At 38.7% G+C, this 20,785-nt stretch overlaps 1 long non-coding RNA gene across 1 annotated transcript in view; it reads left to right on the top strand.

The window, feature by feature from the left end:
- The window catches only part of LOC113489676, a 59,306-nt gene extending 38,897 nt beyond the window's left edge, over positions 1 to 20,409 (top strand). The window contains exons 2-3 of the long non-coding RNA XR_003400078.1: positions 8,352 to 8,469; positions 19,608 to 20,409. This is a non-coding gene — a long non-coding RNA (uncharacterized LOC113489676). The remainder of the gene's footprint in view (positions 1 to 8,351; positions 8,470 to 19,607) is intronic.
- Positions 20,410 to 20,785: the final 376 nt, after the last annotated feature.

Below are 20,785 nucleotides of genomic sequence, written 5' to 3'. Positions count from 1 at the left end.
GTTAGAGCTCTTGTAGATGTACATTCATTTGAGGTTTGCTTTTGAAAGTAAGACATAAGCCTGGCATTCTTGTTACTCTTCTACAGCACTTTTTTCTAATCCATGATATATAATTTGAATTCTATCACCTGCTGCCCTTTAACCCTCCATACTTTTTCTTAAGAAGACTTTTTTCTTCATCACTGTGATCTCAAAATAAAAAACCTCAAAAGATTATTTTAGTTTTGACTTAGAAAACAGCTTCTATTTTGAGGGAAAAAAATGCATAAAAATTATTGTTAATGATGTGTCACTTTAGGAAATCAAGACATGAACTTCGTTTTGATCATTTTCCTGTATAACAGCAGTTACAAAACAAGCCTATGCAATGTAGTCTAAATCAAGGATTCATTTTAAATATACAGTACGAAAATATGCTTGTTGCCAGAAATGTTTGAACAACTCTGAGGACCAAAACTCCCTTAGGCTTAAGAACCTGGAGCGTGTATAGTTAGAACAAACTATATAATTTGGTTATGATATTAAGTATATTTTCAGACTTGTGTTAGAGTTGCAAGTATCTGGGAACACTTCTGAGAGAAAATTCTGTTGGACAATATAGTATCAAAATATTTAATGCCTGAAATGAGGTGGGGTTAAAAAAATCAAACCAGATTAAAATACTTAGATCTTCTGCAACAATTGCCATGCTTTTTACTACAGCATGCTTAAGCTAGCCTGAGTAGTGGCTATTGCAGCACTTCATGGGCACACAGGAAATTCAATGAGCGAGCTGATTTTGAGTGGGAGCAGCACAGAGTGCTTTTCACACCAGGCTTTCAAAATGATGAAAGAAGCTCCCCTCATTCCTTCTCTCCTCCTCTGCAAGTTGATGGGGAAGAAAGACAAACTATACCTTTCCCATTGCTGCTGCCTTTGAAAGGGAAAATGCATGCTACTGTACACGGAGTCATCACAAGGAGATACTGATGAGAATATTGTTCAGTGTAAACACAAGTGAAAAACAGCTTCTGATTGTCAGCAAGTCTTGATTTTCTAACAATCCCTGTGCTAAAGCTTATTATTAGTATTGTTATTGTTACTTTCATTGTTACTATTAATTTTAAAGCACATAAAGATGGTGTCAATGCTGCTAAATTTGGGGGATGAAACAAACGTCAGGTAAAAGAAAGAGCTCTGATGTGGGCTAGGAAAACTCAAGTGATAAATCTGTCCAGATTCTGTTCAGAGAGAAGTTTGTGTTTTAAGCATAAGCTGTGAAAAACTTGAAACGAGTGCCATGACTGTGGTCATTCCATGAAACATCTCTGAACCTTTGTTATATATGTACCACCCACTTATTACCTGGCATGGTGTATAATTAGAAAGCTGGGCCTCTTGCAGAATGTAATTTTAGAAATATCCATTTCCAATCTGATTTCATTTACTGGTACCCACTTTGTTCCCACTATCTGGTCTGGAGATGAATTGCCTATTGGTCCCATTGTCAGAATGACAGCATGAAAAGGGAAGCATGCAGTTGTAATAATAATGTGGTACATGTGTAGAAGGTCAGAGAAGCAACAGATTAACATTCCAGCAGATGATTTCCCTAGGGATAGCTCCTGAATGTATCAAAGGTCAAAGATCATGACACTGATAATGTGTCTAATGTTGCTGGCAAAATAGTTGCTTGAGTTTGTCAGTTGTGGGAGTAATGCTGTTTCTGTTTTTTCAATTAGGTAGTGAAACCTGCTGCAAACACTGATAAATTAGTTCCATAAATATTAGTGTAGTTATATAGGTAGTAATGGTGTTTAAATCAACCAATTGGCCAGTCTACATTATGTCATGTATTAAAATGAAGGAAAGTAAAACTGTATGTTTTCTTTGTGACCCATAATTTTGGCATGGAAAAGTTCAGAAAATGTGTGAAAGCTTTTTCATTTCAGAAAATGCACAATGGATGCTATACTTCATTTCCATCACAGGAAGTATAAAACATGAGGTCTGTCTAGATGAACAAAAAGCTCCTAGCCAAACTCAAACACAAAAAAAGAAGCATAAAAAGAGTGGAAGCAAGGATGAGTAACCTGGGAGAAATAAAAAAAATATTGTCTGAGCATTCTGGGATGAAGTTAGGAAAGCTAAAGACTAAATGGATTAAATCTGGCCAAGGACATCGAAGGCAACAAGTGCTTCTGTAAGTACTTAAGTGACAACAGAAAGACTAGGTAATATGTGAGCTTGTTGCTCAGTGAGACAGTGGACCTGGTGACACAGGACATGGAAAAGGCTGTGGTACTGAATGAGTTCTCCTCAGTCTTTATTAGCAAGACTGGCCTTCAGGAATCCCAAGTCCCAGACACCAGGGAGAAAAGCTGGAGCAAGGAAGGTGTACCCTTGGTGGAAAAGGATCAGGTCAGAGAATACTCAGCAAACTGGACATATGTAAGTCTATGAGCCCTAATGGGATGTGCTCATGAGTGCTGAGGGAGCTGGCAGGTGTCATTGTGAAGCCACTCTCTATAATCTTTGATCAACTATAGAAAATGGGAGAAGTATCCAAAGACTGGAGGAAAGCAAATATCATCCCCATCTACAAGAAGGGCAAGAAGGAGGAGCCAGGGAACTACAGGCCAGTCAGCCTCACCTTGATCTCTGGGATGGTGGTGGAACAGCTAATGCTGGAAACCATTTTCAGGCACATAAAGGACAAAAAAAATCATCAGGAGTAGTCAGCATGCCTTCACCAATGGGAAGAGCCACAAAGATGGTGGACTGGAGCATCTCTCACATATGAGGAAAGGCTGAGAGAGATAGGACTGTTCAACCAGGAGAAAAGACAACTTAGGAGGATCTCATCAATATATACATGGGTATGAAAGGAGGGTGCAAAAAGAATGGAGTCAAGACCTTTCCAGTAGTGCTCTATGACAGGACAAGGGGTAATGGGCACAAATTGAGACAACAGGAGGCTCCCTCTGAACATCAGGAAACACTTTTTCACTGTGAGGGTGACTGAGCACTGGCAGAGGTTGCCCGGGGAAGTTGTGGTATCCCCATCCTCATAGATATTCAAAAGCCGTCTGGACATGGTTTTGTGCAATCAGCTATATGGGGCCCTGCTTGAGCAGGGGCTTTGGACCAGATGATCTCCAGAGGTCCCTGTCAACCTCAACCATTCTGTGATTCTGTGAAATTATAGTATTTAAGTAAACAGGCATTTTATAAGGACTCTAGTGTCAGAAGTCACCGGAAAAAAACAGCTTTCTGGGCTTCAAATCATGTGGACTTTATCGGTAAGTAGAAAGATATTTCCTCTATCTGCCAGACTTGCCAAACCCAAGCGGAGGTCTGAAATTCAAGATGAATGCTTTAGTAGTTAAAAAGGTGTTTGAAAATGATTAAGACTAGAAACTGCTAATGGACTGTTTTAATTAGCTTAAGGTACCAAGATGAAAGAGTCAGCTCTTTTCACACTCCCAGCTGTTTTCACTGTGTGTGGTATTTCCTCCTGCCATGGATAGGACATAGGTGTGCCTAACCAATACTTCATTATACAGTAACAGAAAAACTGATTCTTGATTCATTTCAATATATGACATATGGGCTGGAGTGAGCAGCACTCACGTGCTCAGCTAGCCTGAAGCAAGTAGTTTAATAGATTCCATGACTACTTGATGAGTCTGAACACAAAAGAGGCACCAGAGGGACTCTGGCAAGAAGTATCAGAAGGAAAATGAAGCAGAGACATACAATGAACCAAAGATTTTCTCCTGTTTCTTAAAATATTGGTATGTCTGCTCTGCTGAATGTACAGTTTCTTTTTAAAGCTTCTGGAAATACTCTTACAAAAATTCAAAACACATTCACAAATCATTTTAGGAGACAAAAAACAATAAGTAGTGTCAGGACAGGGGGATATATTTTACTTGGCTGTGCCAGAAGAAATTATGGTGGGCTGTGATGAGTGCAATATAAAGTAACGTAAGTTGCCTGTTGACAACATGGCTTGAAATTATAAAATGCAAAACCAATATATTTCCTCACAGTATCAAACAGCTGGGATTTTTTTATACCTAGTAGCAGAGTACCATGTCATTTTTCAGAGCCCCATAATTCTGTAAACATGTTTAGATATATGCTGTTATTTATTTTGTTTGTTTATTTGGTTCCAAGTATTGCATAGATTGTGATGAACTGAGATGCAAATACAATGGTGGTCAGCATTTTGTTGAAAACTGTTATCACAGATGATTTTTCAGTCTTAACTTTGGTTTCGGTCATTAAGAGGATTGCATTTGATATACTAAGATAGCTAGCAATAGTACCACCCTGATATGAATCATCACTGAGCTAAAAAAACCCTGCAGGAATCTTATTTTTTCATTATATTTAAAATCTAATTATAAAAATAAGTCTTTATGAGGAACCGACAGCAGCCAAGTTCAAATAAGAGCTTTTCAAGTGACAGATGGTAATAAACAAGTCAGACAGTTAGATGATGGTTTATGTGCTAGACATTGTAAGTGTTGTAACTATTGACCCATGTTAATGCGGTTACTCTGGCAAATAAAATGCAGGGAACAAAGCTACCTTGAAGACTCTTACCCAGGCTGCTGATTAGTAGAATATCTGTCAATCAGCAGGAGGATCTGGTCAGCTGCCAGATCTTAAACTTTTACCACCTTGTCTTTTCCATCTCAGTCCCCCTTTTACACACTTTGCCATTCCTTTTGCTGTTCTCTCAATATGCCTGTTTATTACCACTTTGATGTTTTTGGTAGGGGATCTGATTCTGACAAGTACAGCTATTAGGGTCAAGAGGAAACCGAGGTGGTAAGGAAGGTATTTATCTCCTCTTTCAAGAAGTGAATGAATCTTTTGTCTACAAGGCACTCTAAAGGCCTTGTACAAAATGAGGACAAAAAAAAATGAGGTCTAGTGATGGGAGGCCGCAGGGATAGTTGTGGGGTTTGTCATCCATATGAGTTGAACCCATTACCCATAATTTTAGCACTGTGGGACAGCTAAATCTGTAATCTGGAAACCTGCGATTTAAGTGGAGAAAAGATATATGGGAATGGCAAATTCATTTCAAACAAACAAACAAACAAACAAGATTTGTTTGTGAAATATTTAGCTTCACCAATATTTCAAAAAGAACAAAACTTTCCACCTTTCGTAGTTGTTGCACTGGGATATGCAGTTAAAATGCAGTTGTTACTGAGGTTCTACACACTATTGCTTTCTGCCATGTTGTTTTGTGTTGAATAAAGCTGGCATGGCTTTTGGGTTATTGCCTGCTATGGGAAGTATGCCTTCACTGGAGGTATGGGCTGTTAGTAAGTGAACCAGCAGGATTACAGCATTTCCTTGGTAATTATGATGGGGTGATTATGATACTTTCTGGCTACATCTCTCTTAGTTAATCTACACTATTTGTGAAACCAGACTGTAGGAATGTCAATTCCCATCTTTCCAGGAGAGAAAGTGAATGCTGTCTCTCAAAGCTGTGATTTATAAACTGTCTGCCTGTGTAGGGTCAGGAAGTTGTAGGGAGGATGATGGTGTGCTGAAGATGTGAATGGCAATGCAAGGCAATGTTCTAGATAGCCATATCAAAAAGCATTGAGCAGATTCAAAACTTGTGCTGCCTGAGGGGTGCCTGAACTGTTAATGGAAGAGTGCCCATTGTCAACACAGGCTCAAGGTGGTCATAATGCAGGAGGTACTGCCTGGGTCCTGTAGCATAATTTATGACATTATTTAACATGTCCAGGTATGAGTTTGGATTTCATTTTTCAGTCCTTTGAATTTCTTCAAAATCAGAATAGAATTTTTTCCCTCTGTATTACTGTAATGATATATCCCCCTCACTATTTTTCCCTACTGTTGATTTCCCTTGCTGCACATGACATGCTTTACTTTCTAAAATTATTCCTGTGTTAAATAAAGACAAAGAAACTGAGTCAGTTGCAGTCACACAAGATTCAGTGTGAGTTTACACAATCTGCATTCTGGTGATTGAGATCAAACTGGTGATGCGTGTGGTTCTTCCAGTGACATTAGTGGTGCTTATAATTGTTGCTACTGCTTTTTTTTGTGAAGTAAAATTAAATTAAATTTACAAAGTGAACTCTTTAATACATATTGAACTAACAGCATTGGGGTTTGCTGTAATCTAGTCTGTGACAAACTGTTGTATAGAGCATGGTCCTTAGTCACCTTTTTGTCAAACAAGTTTCTTGCATAGATGGGAGAAATCAAACATATAGGTATAATCCACAAAGAAATCCACCTATTTCAAAGTGGCCACCAGCACAGTTACTAGAACCCTCATCTAGCACACTGTGATTGAATACTTAGCTGGGAGGAGATAGAACTTCACACCTGTAGTGGGGATAATGAAATGTAACAAGGATTTGTTGTTAACGTATGGGGAAGCATATTGAGAAGGCTATTTTAGCAGAATATATTTCCTTTCGGAACAGTTTGAGTAAATGTCTGGCTGGGAAAGGAACTTGATTTTGTGATCAACCTGTGGGAAGGAAAAAAGTTTTCATCCCACTGCATGTTTAAGTCAGTGTCTGGATAATTTATGTGTCTGTGGTATACTCAGACTGGGGACAAAGTAATGGCAAGATTGCCTGGCTCTCAAATGGGGACCCTCATCATTGTGCTAGTGGTTGCTTTGGACTAAATAAGGTCTTTGTGGACATGAAGTATAATTGCAGTTTTCCCTGAAAAAAAAAGTACAATTATTTCATCATATATTGGTATTATATATAATATGTATTAAAATATATTTTAATATATATAAATAATAGATATGTTTCTGAAGGATACTGATGTGAAACAGGTTGTGTCCCACGGGATGGAAAGCAACTTCATGCTTAGAGACAAGCTTATTTCTCTGTTATTTTCCTTTGTTTGCCTCCTATATTCGGATAGCTTTGGGCAGAATGAGTGAGCAAGGGGATGCTCACACTGAGGTCAGCACTTTCACTCCACCTGAGAAAGCTGTAGCCAAAAAGAGAGCAGGAAGATGCATTACCGGATGTCAAACCTAGTGAAATACTGAGGAAATTAGTAGGTTAGAGGAACAAGGACACATGGTGTCCTGCAACTGTTGAGAAGGAAAGAGGACAGGTAGGCGGATAGAAAATAAGGGCAATTGCTTCTAATGGAAGGTTGTATACAACACTGTTAAGTCTGGCAGAGCTGTTAAGTGTCTGCTGCCCAGTCTCCATTGCAGCAAAACACACAACTCGCACATACAGCAATAAAAGGTGTGTATCTGGCACACTGATTCTCTCATCTTTCCGTTCTTCCTCTTCTTTCCATGTTGCTATTGTTAGTCTTGTGTATGCATTAACTATGTTAAGTCCTGGATTTTGCCCATCAAGTTGTTTATCCATTCTGCTGAGCCTCATTGATAGAGCAAATGTTCTTCTCAGACCAAACCACTCAAAGACAAAGATGTTTTATGGTTTCCTGTAGTGTCACATAAGGTTACATGACAAAGGATGTACTTGAAAAAACAGGTTTGTCTTCATTCACCACATCAAATCTGCTGTTTTACTTACCTGGGCTTTGTACATATGACTTAGGTACCTCTGAACCAGACAACCTGGATGTACTTTAGTTTTTCCTAAATTCATTCACCTATACCAAGGTTCCTTGTGCTTCGTGCCCTCAATTTCTTATTTACCAGTAGACCTGTTCATACCCTGCTGCTAGCTCAAATACCAGATTTCCTAATATTCCTTATTGCTGAGTTCAGCTAGGACTGGCTTTATTTCCTTCCCTACAATATTGGCAGTGCTCATGTGTCAGCTGGCAATTAGAATTTAGAAGCTGACAGGATAAGGATTGATGCAGGCAGAGGCTAATTGGTCTTTATGGGAAACATGGTACTTTCTGGGACCTGTGACTTCACTGGGTCCTGTGGACAAAAGGAAGTACCATTTTTACCACCGAGAGTCTGCAGCAGGCAGACTTGTCAGACCATCTAAATAGTGACTGGAGGATTATAGTGGAAGGCTTGTTTGTGCCATGTGAGCTATTATGCCAACAACAGTTGCCTTTATTTGTATAGTGCCAGGGAAGACTGGCAGTGTGTAGGACTTTTTGCTGAAAACAAGCCTGAACTATTAAGCCAATGTTTTATTGCTCACAGTTTCAAAGAGTTGCAGAGTACTTGGAGTCTGGCTAAAGAAATATGTTCATTAAATCAATTAATGGACAAGTAATATTTTAGTATTATAATATGCTACATTTCCCTGGCAAACTGCAAAAAAATATAGGACTCACAACTCTTCTGAACACACTGTCTTTTAAAAAGGGCTTTCTTTTCTTGGCTATAGAGTGCAGAGAAACCAGAAGAGAGCTAGTCAAAGGAAGACACAAGACCTGAGGATCTGCACTCTTATTTTGCATTTGTCCCTGGTGAATAAACCCAGTAGATATGGCTACAAACAGGAGGTAAGTTAGTTTTTCTCTTCTCCAGCTAGGACATCTGGAGAAAAGATCTTAAGGAACTTTATTAGGTTCAGAAGGAATCACATATACCCTTCAGATATGTACCTGCCTAAGCAACTAATCACCAGCCTAAAATCTGGTGAGATTTCCATTTGTGTGGTGCAGTTTTGCTTCCTGTGTGGGACTATACTTGCTTCTTGCCATTTGAAAATCATCGTCCTAGTGTTTAAAAGCTTGGGTGTAGATTTAGACATCAACATATAAGTATTCATTGTTGAAATATTTAGTTGTGATTTGGTGCTTGCAAATCAATCAAAACTGTTGGAGATAATGAAACAAACGCAAGCAAACTGCTCTGTTTGGATTGATTTGGCTTGGTTCAGTTTCAGCTGACCAGCTTTTTTACTAATCTTCTATTTCATTTAGGTGACGTGTGCCTGTTATACAAAATTGGCTTAGACTTGTTCAGAATCAGGGAAAGGAGGTGAAAGTTATTGGAAGTTTACATGGAACTGGCAAGCAGAGTGAAAGAGGAACAGAATTTAACTACCGGGTAGTAAATGATGTTAGACAGAAAAAATTGCATTGAAATGAAGCAGCTTCCCTTGAGACAAAAGATACTGAGCTAGCCTGAAAACAAATTCGGTACCTCAAGCTGTGGTATCTTCATTTTCCTTTTGCCTTAGAAAACTGGTAAGGATAAGCACTGCTTGCCAAATAGCAGTTTGTTACCTGTCATCAGCACCTAGATGTTACAAAACCAAAACCCAGTTTTTGCATATTCTCAGTACTGGCCAGATGTAAGAGAGGAAATATGAGATGTTGCTTATCAAACAAAGACATAGTTTTCATGCTCAGCACCTCAAAGAAAATTTAGGTTTCCAGTTCTTAGGACTGAGAAAAGGACTTTTGTTCCTTTGAAGTAATAGCAGGCAATGTGAAATGAATTTTAATCAGGACCTGCCAATATCTATCAGTGCTCAGCATTTCATATCACAGATAGTAAGAGTATGGAGAAAATCACAGAGTAGAGAAAGTAAAATCTGGAGGCAAAGCACAGAGTTTTCAGTATCCAGGTCAGATAAGGGCACTGAATGTCTTTTGAATATCAGCAGTGCCTTCCAGCAAAGGATAAAAAGCACAGGACAATTCCTTTTATACTTATCCCTAATATGATCCTGGTTTTTGAAAGATTTTTTTTTTTTTTAAAATTTGTCATTAAAACTCAAATGGAATGAATATGTTTACAAAAGAAATACAAATTTTAGCAAAACAAATAGAACCATGGTCTGTAATATAGCTGTAAATATTCAGTGTTTCCTGGTAAAACTACTTGATGCAATGATGGAAAATATGGTGGACTATTTAAACTAGAAATGCAGAAACCAGTTGCACGAATCAATAGCTGCCAATGTAGAAGCAGTTAAAATCAGGATAGGTCATAGGAGAGATGAATTTCTCTTGTTTGCTCACATTCTGGGAGGTGTTTCGCCTTAGTGTTCATTTTCTGTAACACAAAGCTCTGATGAATCTGGTAGAAAGACATGATTATTTTTAAAGGCAAATAGATCAAATAAGAATGACTTTAAGATTACACCCATAGCTCTTCTGCATGTGGCAAAAAAATGGGGCGTGAATCTCAGTTACAGATATCAAGACTCTTAATATGTTTCTAACACAATTTGGGGGAAAATAAATAATCAATACTCTATAAAAAGGGAGGATGACAGACAAGATGAATCAGTTAAAATAGGACAGAGATTTTTATTATTTAATCTCCAGTCCTCTGGGATCAAAAATCTCTTACTTCGTCTTTCCTAAAGTTAGGCCAAGCTCTCTGTTTATTTAACTCCAGGCTTCGAGGTATAAACCAGTCTTCCTAAAATATTATGGGGATATCTTGTCTAAGTGTTTTTCACTATCATTTCTCTGAAGCATCTCTCCTGGTCACCAGATTATCCGTAACTTCAGTCTCACCCAGTAAAGAGACTCCTGTGTTCCCAAATTCTTCCAGGGGTCCCAGGGGTATTTCTGGTTAGCAGTCACTGGTAAGAACAGCCATTGCAGGCTTCATAGTGCTGACCACCATAGTAAGGAAAATAATAGTGAAAACAAAGGAAGCAGAATTAGGTGAATGGGTGGAAGGAAAACACTTTAAATAACATCTAATGGGAAGATACACAAGGTATTATGTGCCAAAGAGAAGGATTTTGCTCTTTTTGGATGCCAATGCACACTCTCATTGAAACACAGAGAAAACGTGCATTGCCCACAGAACAACGAATACTTACAGACATGTATTTCTACATATGTGAAGTCATGGGGAGTGTGGACCCATGTGTCACAGAACCAAGGCAGATTGGAGCACAGCTGGAGCTGGAGTGAGATGGCAAATGCTCTTGTCAATTCCAGTCACTGGATTTTTGTTTTGACATCACCCTCAGATTAGGCTTTCTTTCCTGCCTTTTGCCCTTTTATCCCTCTTTTGTGTCATCTCTCTTGTCACTCTCACTACAAAAAAAAAAAAAAAAAGAAAAAAGGTAAAAGCTAGATCAGTGGCTATAGCTCTTCTTAATGTGCTGCAGGGACAGAGATGTGTCTAGATCAAGAGACTCATGCTTGCAGCTAAATGCACAGAGAGCTAAAATGAGCGTACACAACACCCGCAATCATGCACTTAGAGAAACTAGTAAAAAAATACTCAGAGCTGAAAACAAACATCACTAAGGCTGAACACAATTTACCCCAGGCTTGTGTTCCTATCTGGGGAAAAAAGTACTAGAAAAAGGGCCATTGTCCTTGGACCTTCACACAACACATCAGGATTTTCTATGTCCTGTAAAGATCTGTTTGTTTGTTGTTGGTGTGTATTGTTGGTTTTTTTTTTTTTTCCTTTTTCTTAAAGAACACAGAGATATTTCACAGGTTTCTTATCAGGCAGTGTTAAATGCAAAATGGGTGTTTACCATCCAATTTGAAATGAAACAAGACAATCACAGGACATCATATCCTTATCATATGCTTCAAAGCCCCTTATGGTAACAGACAAAGGAAAATTTATCCTTCAGAAATGAAATGATACTCGAATTGGCATGGAAAATGACATTTTCTTACCTGCCTACAGACTCCTTCTCAAATACTGTCATAACCATCATATTACCCACAAGTTCCCATTGCAACTCTTGCTGAACACAGCAAATCTAAGATGCAGGTATGACTAGGGTACTGTAATGTGCTTGAAGGGAAGCTGAAAAATAGCCTATATTACTGTACATAGTTTATAAGCACCAAGGCTATCTCTTGAATCAGCCAAGGAAAAGGCATGCTGTCACAAAAGAAGTAAGGAGCTGGGCAGATATACTCCTAGCTGATGGATGCACATCATACTGACTATAAAAATCTTGTGAAATTTATCATACTTGTGTTCAAATGAACTGTGCAACTTTAACATCCTAAATTACTCTTCTCACAGTGCCAATCCCGTCCTGCTTTCTGGACCAGTAACCAACCAGAAAAACTACTGAAACAAAACATAGCAGAAATCCCTCTTTAAACATCTGTTTAGCTGTCCATGTATCTAATCTTGGTATTTTTACAGTGATCATCTCCTTATATCTTCAGTTCTGAGGGCTAGAGACTAAGAGGATTTGAGGCAGTGTCAGATGATGATATCAGGAGTGAATAGCAGATATTCCTGCTTCCTAAAGTGCTACAAAAGCACTTTCTGCTTTCTCCCCACACTATAACTGTAAAAGCCTACATTGCAAACCACATCCAGTTTGTTCAAGTGCAGAGGAGAGCATAGCTGACAGACTGTGAAGAGATCTCTGATTTCACAGAGGTGGTGATAATGACCATACTTTCTCAATTTATTATTATATCATAATAAAGTAATACAACACATTACATCCTAGGACAACCTCTTGATGCATTCTGACTGGGAGGGATTTCTGAACCTTTTTTTGTGTTTTGTAGACAAAGAGGGCCTTAGATCAAATTAAAGATGAGGGACAAAAAGAAACATTCTGATTTTGTTTATATAAACTTGCCAAACTTAATGACAGAGTTCAAGTCTGAATAAGGTAAAAACATGAAAAAAGAACCCTTTATATCTTTGCATCTGGTTCTAATATTTTTCAATATTTTTCTGTCTTTCTTCCTTGTCTGAAAGGTGATGGTGAATCAAAATGTGTTTTGCTTCACTGATATTTCTCACTAGTTTTCCATTAGAAAGGTTAGTGCATGTGTTACTGATTTTATTATCGACTGAAATTGAATTGTAAGTACAGAATTAAGAGATATTTTAGTAAAAATAATTTCTTTTACATTTATTGTATTTTGAATCTAGCAACCGACTGCTACTCTAAAATCCCCTGTACAGCCCCGTACCAAGGCCAAAGGGATTGGTCATAATTGTTTAGTAGGAATGGTTTGAACCTAGGTAACAAAACACAAGATGGTTTATAAACTGATTTATAATACATACATAGGACTAGAAGAATGCAAGTAGTTGTCAAGGTCCAGGATTAATGGGAACTGAGGCAAGTGACCGTAACAGCTTGCAGGTACCTGCCAAGAAAACTGTGTCCTTAAGCAGAAGGTAATTCCGGCAGGGGGAGATCGCAACCACTGACTCATGGACCACCTACTCACATTACACCCCAGACCCATTTCTAGACATTTCTAACCTTTACTGTGTAGAATCAGAAATAGGAGGGGAATATGTTAATGATTTATTGGAAGTTGTATGTTTATGTATGATTACTTAATGAATATGTATGACTTAGTTCTATATAAGGTGTATGATTCTAGTGCCTGACACGTGTTGTTGGTGAGAGCACTCCCCTATACGTCCAGCTGTCCATAAAGAAGTGTCTGCTTATCTGCATCAAATTGGTGTCAATAAGTTATTTTTATCCCGGATTTCAGTGACACATGTAGAGGCTAACTGATGCCTTCAGGATCAATACAATCAAAGCTCTGGCTTTGTGTTTCTGGGAGACAAGCTTGTCTAATGGCACAGCTCTGGTATTGCCATTGCTTTCCAGGAGCAAGACTTTTTGTGTAGTCTCCTCCAAAGACAGGTGAGATGGGCCATTTCCTCACTGAAAAGATTGAAATAGATGGAAAAATTATTCTGTTTACCAGGGAAAGAGGATTGCATCTATCTTTCTCATTCAACTACGAAGCTCACAAAAAGTCTGGGTTTTTACTGTTGAGGTCCATGCTGCAATAACGTGGATAAAACCTGCACCAAAATCTGAACTTTGTTTGAAAATTTGAAACAACATTTATAGTTTTAGACATACAAAAAAATAATTATCTTCCTCCTATCCCTAGGCCGTTAATTCTCCATTTCAACATTTCAGCATTTCTCAGCACAGGAAGAAATCTTTGATGTTTTCTTCAGTATTGCTTCACCCAAAACTAATCTAAGAATGCAACCTCTTCACACGTCCCCAGCCCACAGACTTTTCTGTGTCTGAACAGGTTTTTCACAGACTTCCCTTCTGAGCTGCCCTCTCACTGTCACAAATCCACCCAGCACCCCTGACTACTTATTAAGCTCTGAGAACGTGTTCACCAACATAAAGGTATCAACTGAAGGCAGTGGCTGCTCTAGAGAACTTAATTGAAAATGTGTGAGAGAAGAACGTAGCACTGTGAGACTGAGGGAAAAGATTAGCTTTCATACACCAGTGCAAATATGTGTGCATATAGCATGATTTTACTTCCTGCCTGTACGTTTTCCACTATATTTTCATAGTGTCTTCAGTGGCAGCCATAGGTGTAAGGCACAGAGTTGTCTACATCAGTGCATGTAGAACTCAGGTTCTTATTTTTAAAAGTACAAAAATCTATATTTTTGTCATGACTGGATTTGACAGATGGGAGGTTTGTTCCCATATGCACACAAAGGGGATGTCTTTTTTATGGAGAAAACAAGAAAGTTCTTTTAAAAAAAATTCTTACCACCCATCCCCAAAATATGCTTGTTTTCAGTAGATATTTATGTTAACCACCATTTTTCAGCAGTGTGGTGACTGACAATTTGCTTTTCAACCCAGTGGATAATTTGGTTTTTAATTAAAAAAAAAAAAAAAAACACAAAAAAAAACCAGCAAAAATTTGCTTGCTGAGTTCCCGGCAATGTGGCTTCAACCTTAGTATTTAAATGAGTGTATTAAGAGAGTGTGCATACTCTATTAGCCAGCCTTCCATTTCCAGGTCCTCCCCTCACTGTAAAGTCCTCATTTGAGTCCTCTGGCATTCTTTTGTCCATGAGCTCTCTTTCTGCATTTATGCAAGAAAAATGTAAAATGTATAATGAAATAAATTGGAAGCTGTTTGTAGAATTCATAAGCCTCTGGTAATACTGTAAGGACATGCCTGTACAGTGTACACATATACTAGAACAGCCAGTGACAAAGATAAAATAAGAAAAGATATTATGAAGATATGCATTCTGAAAGCGCATGGGTACAATAGCAATATAGGGGCATTTCTTTATATTGAGCTTCAGGGGATGCTCAATGGGTAGAATCAGACTCGTCATGTAGTAACAATTGATAAGGAGCCAGCAGAGCCTGTGTAATGAAATATTCTCTTTTAAGATGAACAGTGGACTCTCCCGAGGCTTTTTATTCTTTGCTGAGTTAAGTTTTCAAGACAGTGTTTGCTAAATGTGGCTGGACCTGCTCACTCTCTGTCATCGGAGTGTAGGTGAGAGCTCAAGGATCGCCACTTCCACAGTTACAAAGCTGCACATAAAAAAGTATTCTATGCCCTAGCACCAATTCTGACATAAGGCAACATTATTCTCACCTTCTAAATAACCTAATGGTGACTGAGACAGCTGAATAATGTTGACTGGAGATAGACAGGGAAGTCCAGTGTGACAGGTGTTTCCAGGACCTCAGATTCTGTTTCTGGTATTGATGGTTTGGATAGACACAGGACCTTACAGGCAATCTTACTTCACTTTTGGGTGAGGGGAGGGCTGGATGGGGTAGATTTCATCCTGAAAGCCTGCAGCTTCAGAAAGTGTACTCCACAAATTAGGCTATTTAATCAATCAATATGTCTAATAAAGGTTATATAACTCTTAGAAACTTGGAGAGCTTCCCTGGATGAGGCAAGGGCCCCTTGCTAGGAGGGAGAGATCAGGAAAGGTGACACATCACTGCTATTTGCTTCCTACCTCATGGGCCAAAGCAAATCTGACCCCAAAACAATTCCATTTCTTTTGCACATTCATTCCCTTATGATCACCTGGAGAGTGAGCTGAAAGTAAAGTTGTAATGAGAGTAGACAAGCATCAACACTTGTGAATTTCTGATTCTTCATAAGGTGAATGCACATTTAAGTTTTGTAGCAAATTATATCGACTGTGTTTACTTTCCTGTATAATTATTAGTGGTGATTTTAATTCTTAAGGTATGACTTGTGATTTCATGGTTTCCACAAACCTATAATTTCTAACAGTATACAAGCTGAACATATTATTGCAAATGATGTATGTATTCATTGACTGTAGTTCATCTTCTTGCTTTCATGCTGTTAACAGCATGCAGATGGATTGAAGCACATTTTTTTATCTGTTATTTAAAATTGTTCAAGACCTTGTTCATTTAAGGAGAAAATACATCAGAATTATGAAAAAGATTGTCAGAAAATATACTTGATATTAATTATGTGTGATTGGTTACCTTTCTTATACAATGCTGTTTCTGTTTCATGGTTTTATGACTGTAACTTTTCTAAGCAAGAGGATAGAAGTCAGAAATTTCAGTATGGCCATGGGAATATTTTTTAATAAAAGACCTCACATTAACACTTGCAATGTGACAGAGGAATGAAGGAAATGGTTTTCATATTTTACCAAAATATGACTGATACCTGTGTACTGCAACAAATCATCTCTTTCTCTAGAATTATATTCTTCTACAGACTTTGTTCTTTAAAACATGGTGGTGAAAAGCCTTTCACATAGATGTGCAACATTGTTCCATTAATGAGCTTGTTTGTGTATGTGTGTATTCCTTTACGTAAAGGAGCTGGGTTTTTTATTGGTTTTTTTTCTGAATTTATGTAAAAAATAAATTGTTTGGTGCAATGGTTTACATGTGCCTTGAGGATATCTCAGTTATACATCTTTTCATAGAGGCAGAAGAATAAAAATATTCATTAGACTAAAAAAAAAAAAAAAACACAAACAAAAAACCAAACAAACTACATCTCATCACCTTTTATACAGTCATTATAAGTTACAATCACTCTCTCATTCTTATTGTTTGCTGTAAATTCTGTTTTGGTAGTGATCTGAATACATCATAAATATCTGTATACATTTTTTACACACCTGTTAACATTCACAGAAAAAACTTCAGATTCTTAAAAAAATGCATGTATTGATCCATGCTTGCATAGATGAAAAGACTGATACTGAGAAGCCCCTAGGCAGAGGTGAACATCAAGAACAAATGAAATGACCCAGTAAAACATCAGCATGAAAAGTATGTTACATAGTAGAAACTTTGAACTGAATATATTCAGAAGCAACATCATAATCCTGATTCTGGATTCTTCAGGTTCTGCTTGTGTCAGAGAAGAACAGTAACATAACTTTTAATATGTCCCATTTGTCACGTTTACCTCTGAGGTGCATTGCAAAAATACACAGCATCCTAACTGCACCATAAAAAAAAGAATTATTTATGAAAGGGAAAGCTAGACCCCATGGACTATGAACCATTCACGTACTAACTATAAACTAAATCAAATTAATCTGAGAATTCCAAAGGGAGCTATATAGTGTAACCAAAGTAGGGGAAGAAAAGAAGCCCACAACAGTCTGATAGAAAATACGCAGCACCAAGTTAAGCAAATGGTTTGCTACTGACTAAGTTTCTAATTTCTGTGGCACTGAGTGTAGTAATTAGACATAAAATTCATTATTTATATTTTGCCAGAGTCTGAGTATAAATTGGTATCTTGATGTGTTTCACTATTTTTGACCAGCTCACTCAAAACATTCTCAACTGACTTTGTTCTATTCTAAAATAAGATAGAACTGGCACCAGATTTTTACTGGAATCAAAATAATCAGATAGCCCTGTATCCAAAGAGGTAAGGGGTTTTTTGCTTTTGCTTTGATATGAAATTACTTTCCCTTCCCAATTATTTCTACTGGGAGAATATTCTTTACTTGTCTACTGTGATTTATAGCCATGTAATTTTACCAGCCTCTGAGGAGTTGTGCCTGACTCACACCAGTGACAGAGGGCAACTAACAGCTCTGTTTTCATGTTGATTCTTTGTTACCTTCAGCATTAAACATGGGGGAAGCAAGGGCCATTTATCCCAGCTAAACCTTTTTGCTTTCACTATCATTTACTGACTGTAGCCTAATGACTCTGGCACATCCCCAGGTCAGTGAGACAGGAGGCATGGTGCACCTCCGTCACTCATGTATAGAGGGGCAGTGGTGGCAGGCAGCAGATTTCTGCCGGTTTCTGCTCAGCTGCTCTCCTGTGAATGGCATAAAACTCCTCCAGCAAAGGAGAGAGGAACCAGAGCAGAAGGGGTTGGTGTGGGGCACTTTAGAGGAGGGAGAAGCAGCATTTGCTCTTCCATGTCCCATAGAGCAAGCCATGACTGGCAGAGAATTATGTATCCCTCCAGAAACTAGAGTCTGACTAACTGTCCAGCCTTGGTCATAACTGCTGGCTATTGAGTCTGAGTTCTAAAATTTTTTCTCATTTATATTATAATCTAAATACAAACCTTCTCCGGCAATATGTTGTATCAGGACTGTATTCTAGGTCTCATATTTTGCCAGTAGTAGCTTTAGCCAAAATTTGCAGAAAATTGCCATCCTTCACCTGGGATCAGATAAATATCTGCTGTACTTACTGTTGTAGCCTCACAGAAATCAGAGCCTGGCTGAGGTCAGAAGGGACCTCTGGAGGTCATCTGGCCCAATCCCCCTGCTCAAGCAGATGTTGAACCTCAAACAGGGTCCTATGCCATAGAAACCAAAATCCTGTTGCTGACACCAGCTCCACAACCAAACACTGATACGCATTATCAGTGACCTTGTTCTTTTTTTATGCTAGCAGGGCTGAAGAGAACATCACCTGGGTCCCTATGCCCCTAGCTGTCACTCCCAGAGCTCTGTAGTCTCCTTTGATACTCTCCAGGTTGCCCCAGCAGTGTCACCGATGCCCACATGTAAGGACAGCAGGGGGTATAGTCAGAGGGTCAGACAAGCCTTGGCAGTCTCCCAAAAACATCCCAGATCTGGGCCCCCAGCAAGCAGCAAACTTCTTTAGACAACAGGTCAGGTCAGCACGTGGGTGCCTCTGTCCCCTGACACAGGGAGTTGCGCGCTACTGTCACTCACTGCCTCCTCATGGTGGTCTTCCATGGTTCAGGGTCAGTTGGCCCAGATGGTTCTCTTGAAATCACGACCAGTTTCCTAAGCCTTGAGGGCAATGAACCTATGTTGTATCTTCTGTCCTGGCAGGGACAGCTGCTCCAACACCTGCTGGGCAATATGCCCTGTGGCACGTCACCACCATACCCAAGAACATTTAGGCTGGTCTGAACTCAGAGGAGGACCCCTTCTTTACACTCTTCTGCCCAAACTGCTGCCCTTGGATCTGTGCTCTGGGTGTGGCTCTTATTAAGGCTTCTGCATAGCACCAGCTAAAAGTGTGCTTGACCCTCCCTCATCATGCACAGCCTGCAACAAAGGCTCCCAGCACCCTTGGTCAAGGGCAGCTGGCCAAGGTTTAAGGCTCCATTCCCTGTATCTGCTGGCCCAGACAGATAACTGTCTCGTTAAGTGGGCATTCTTATTTGTTTGGGGCTTTTAAATCTCATTAAGGGTAAAAGTTCTTCAAATTGTAGTACTGTTAGAGATGAAATCTCTGTGTTACTGATCAGTTTCCTTCCTGAAACCCTTAGGAGACTAACTGTTGCTCATTGCTCTATATATGTTCTTCCACGTGTTCACCTCAGATGGGTAATTGATCTAATTTGATGTCCAAGGCAGACATAACTTCTCGTGGCCTGGCAGATATTAATGTTTTGCAGTACCATGATTACAGATCCTTCCTTTCTGCATTGCATTTCAGCTCCAGGGGAAGGCAGACAGATTCTGCTGCCCAGCTCAAGGCAAAGAGTGATCTGTGCAACCACTGACATCCGGCGCTTTGTCTGCAGGAAGGAGGAAACTGTGCCGCTTTTCGTTGCTGCTGCTCTTTCATTTTGAGAAAAAAGGGTTTGGACCTTTTCATAAACATTGTGTTTAAAGACCTGGTACTTTTGATGAAGCCTTGATTTTGACTGTACAAGTTTTACATCAGTTTTTAAGCTTCCAAGGGCTATTTATGATGAATCCCAGTCAAGGGCTTATGTTAAGGAATTCTGGTGCTTGATTTTTCTAAAGACTGCTCAGATTAGGTAAAATATTTAAATAAAATTTCACAGATGTTGCTTTCCAAAAATGAAAACTGGTCCTCTATTTGTAGAAGCATCAATTATAACTAATTTTGTATATTACCCACTGTGTAAAAACATTTGCTTCTTTTGCTTCAAAGTATTTCTCTTCCACAGAGCAAATTTCCCCCACAATGCTGCTACAGGTAATGTTCATATCTTTTTGTTTAATCACTGCTTTAAGCATGGCAACTGCATTGGACAGAACCCAAATGTTCTTTGAAACTGATTAAAGTTTAATTGTAGAGGGAAGAATAGAATTAATAAATGCCCAGCTGTGTTTCTTGATCTCTTTTCTGGTTTGTAGTTACTAGAAGATAAAAAGAGGCAATCACTCTTTAACCATGTAATTAATTTAAATATTGGAATAACTTAGCATTCATGAATACAAGTCCGTTTTATCTCTTCATTTTGTATCTTTGTTTATCTTACCATAGAATGTGCAAAGTCTGTTGATTTCATCTATGTGCAGGCCTGTGCTTGCAAAGGAAAGGAAATAATTTTAGTTTTGCTGTTAGTAAAATAAATATACTGAAATTTGTATGCTTGCCTTTGCTTTTGTGGACAAAGACATTTTGATTTTTAAGGAAAATGTCAGTGGTTTAATGATAACCAACTGGTTTGATTTACACTAGTGATGATGTCTTCATTAGTCAGAACAAATGATTAATCTCTCCTTGCCACAGCAGTTGTTGTGCTTTCTCAACCAGCCATTTTAATTTTCAGGTTGACAAGCAGTCAGAAAGAATCCATTACGGATGATCAAAGCTCATGTCTCTAAAAGGATAAGTGAAACTGGTCTGAAGTCTGCGGA

This window comes from Athene cunicularia (assembly GCF_003259725.1).
Source record: "Athene cunicularia isolate RWA chromosome Z unlocalized genomic scaffold, athCun1 chrZ_part1, whole genome shotgun sequence".
In the NCBI taxonomy this organism is placed as follows: domain Eukaryota; kingdom Metazoa; phylum Chordata; class Aves; order Strigiformes; family Strigidae; genus Athene; species Athene cunicularia.
Note: the sequence above shows the minus strand (reverse complement) of the source record. Positions and strands in the feature narration are given on the sequence as shown.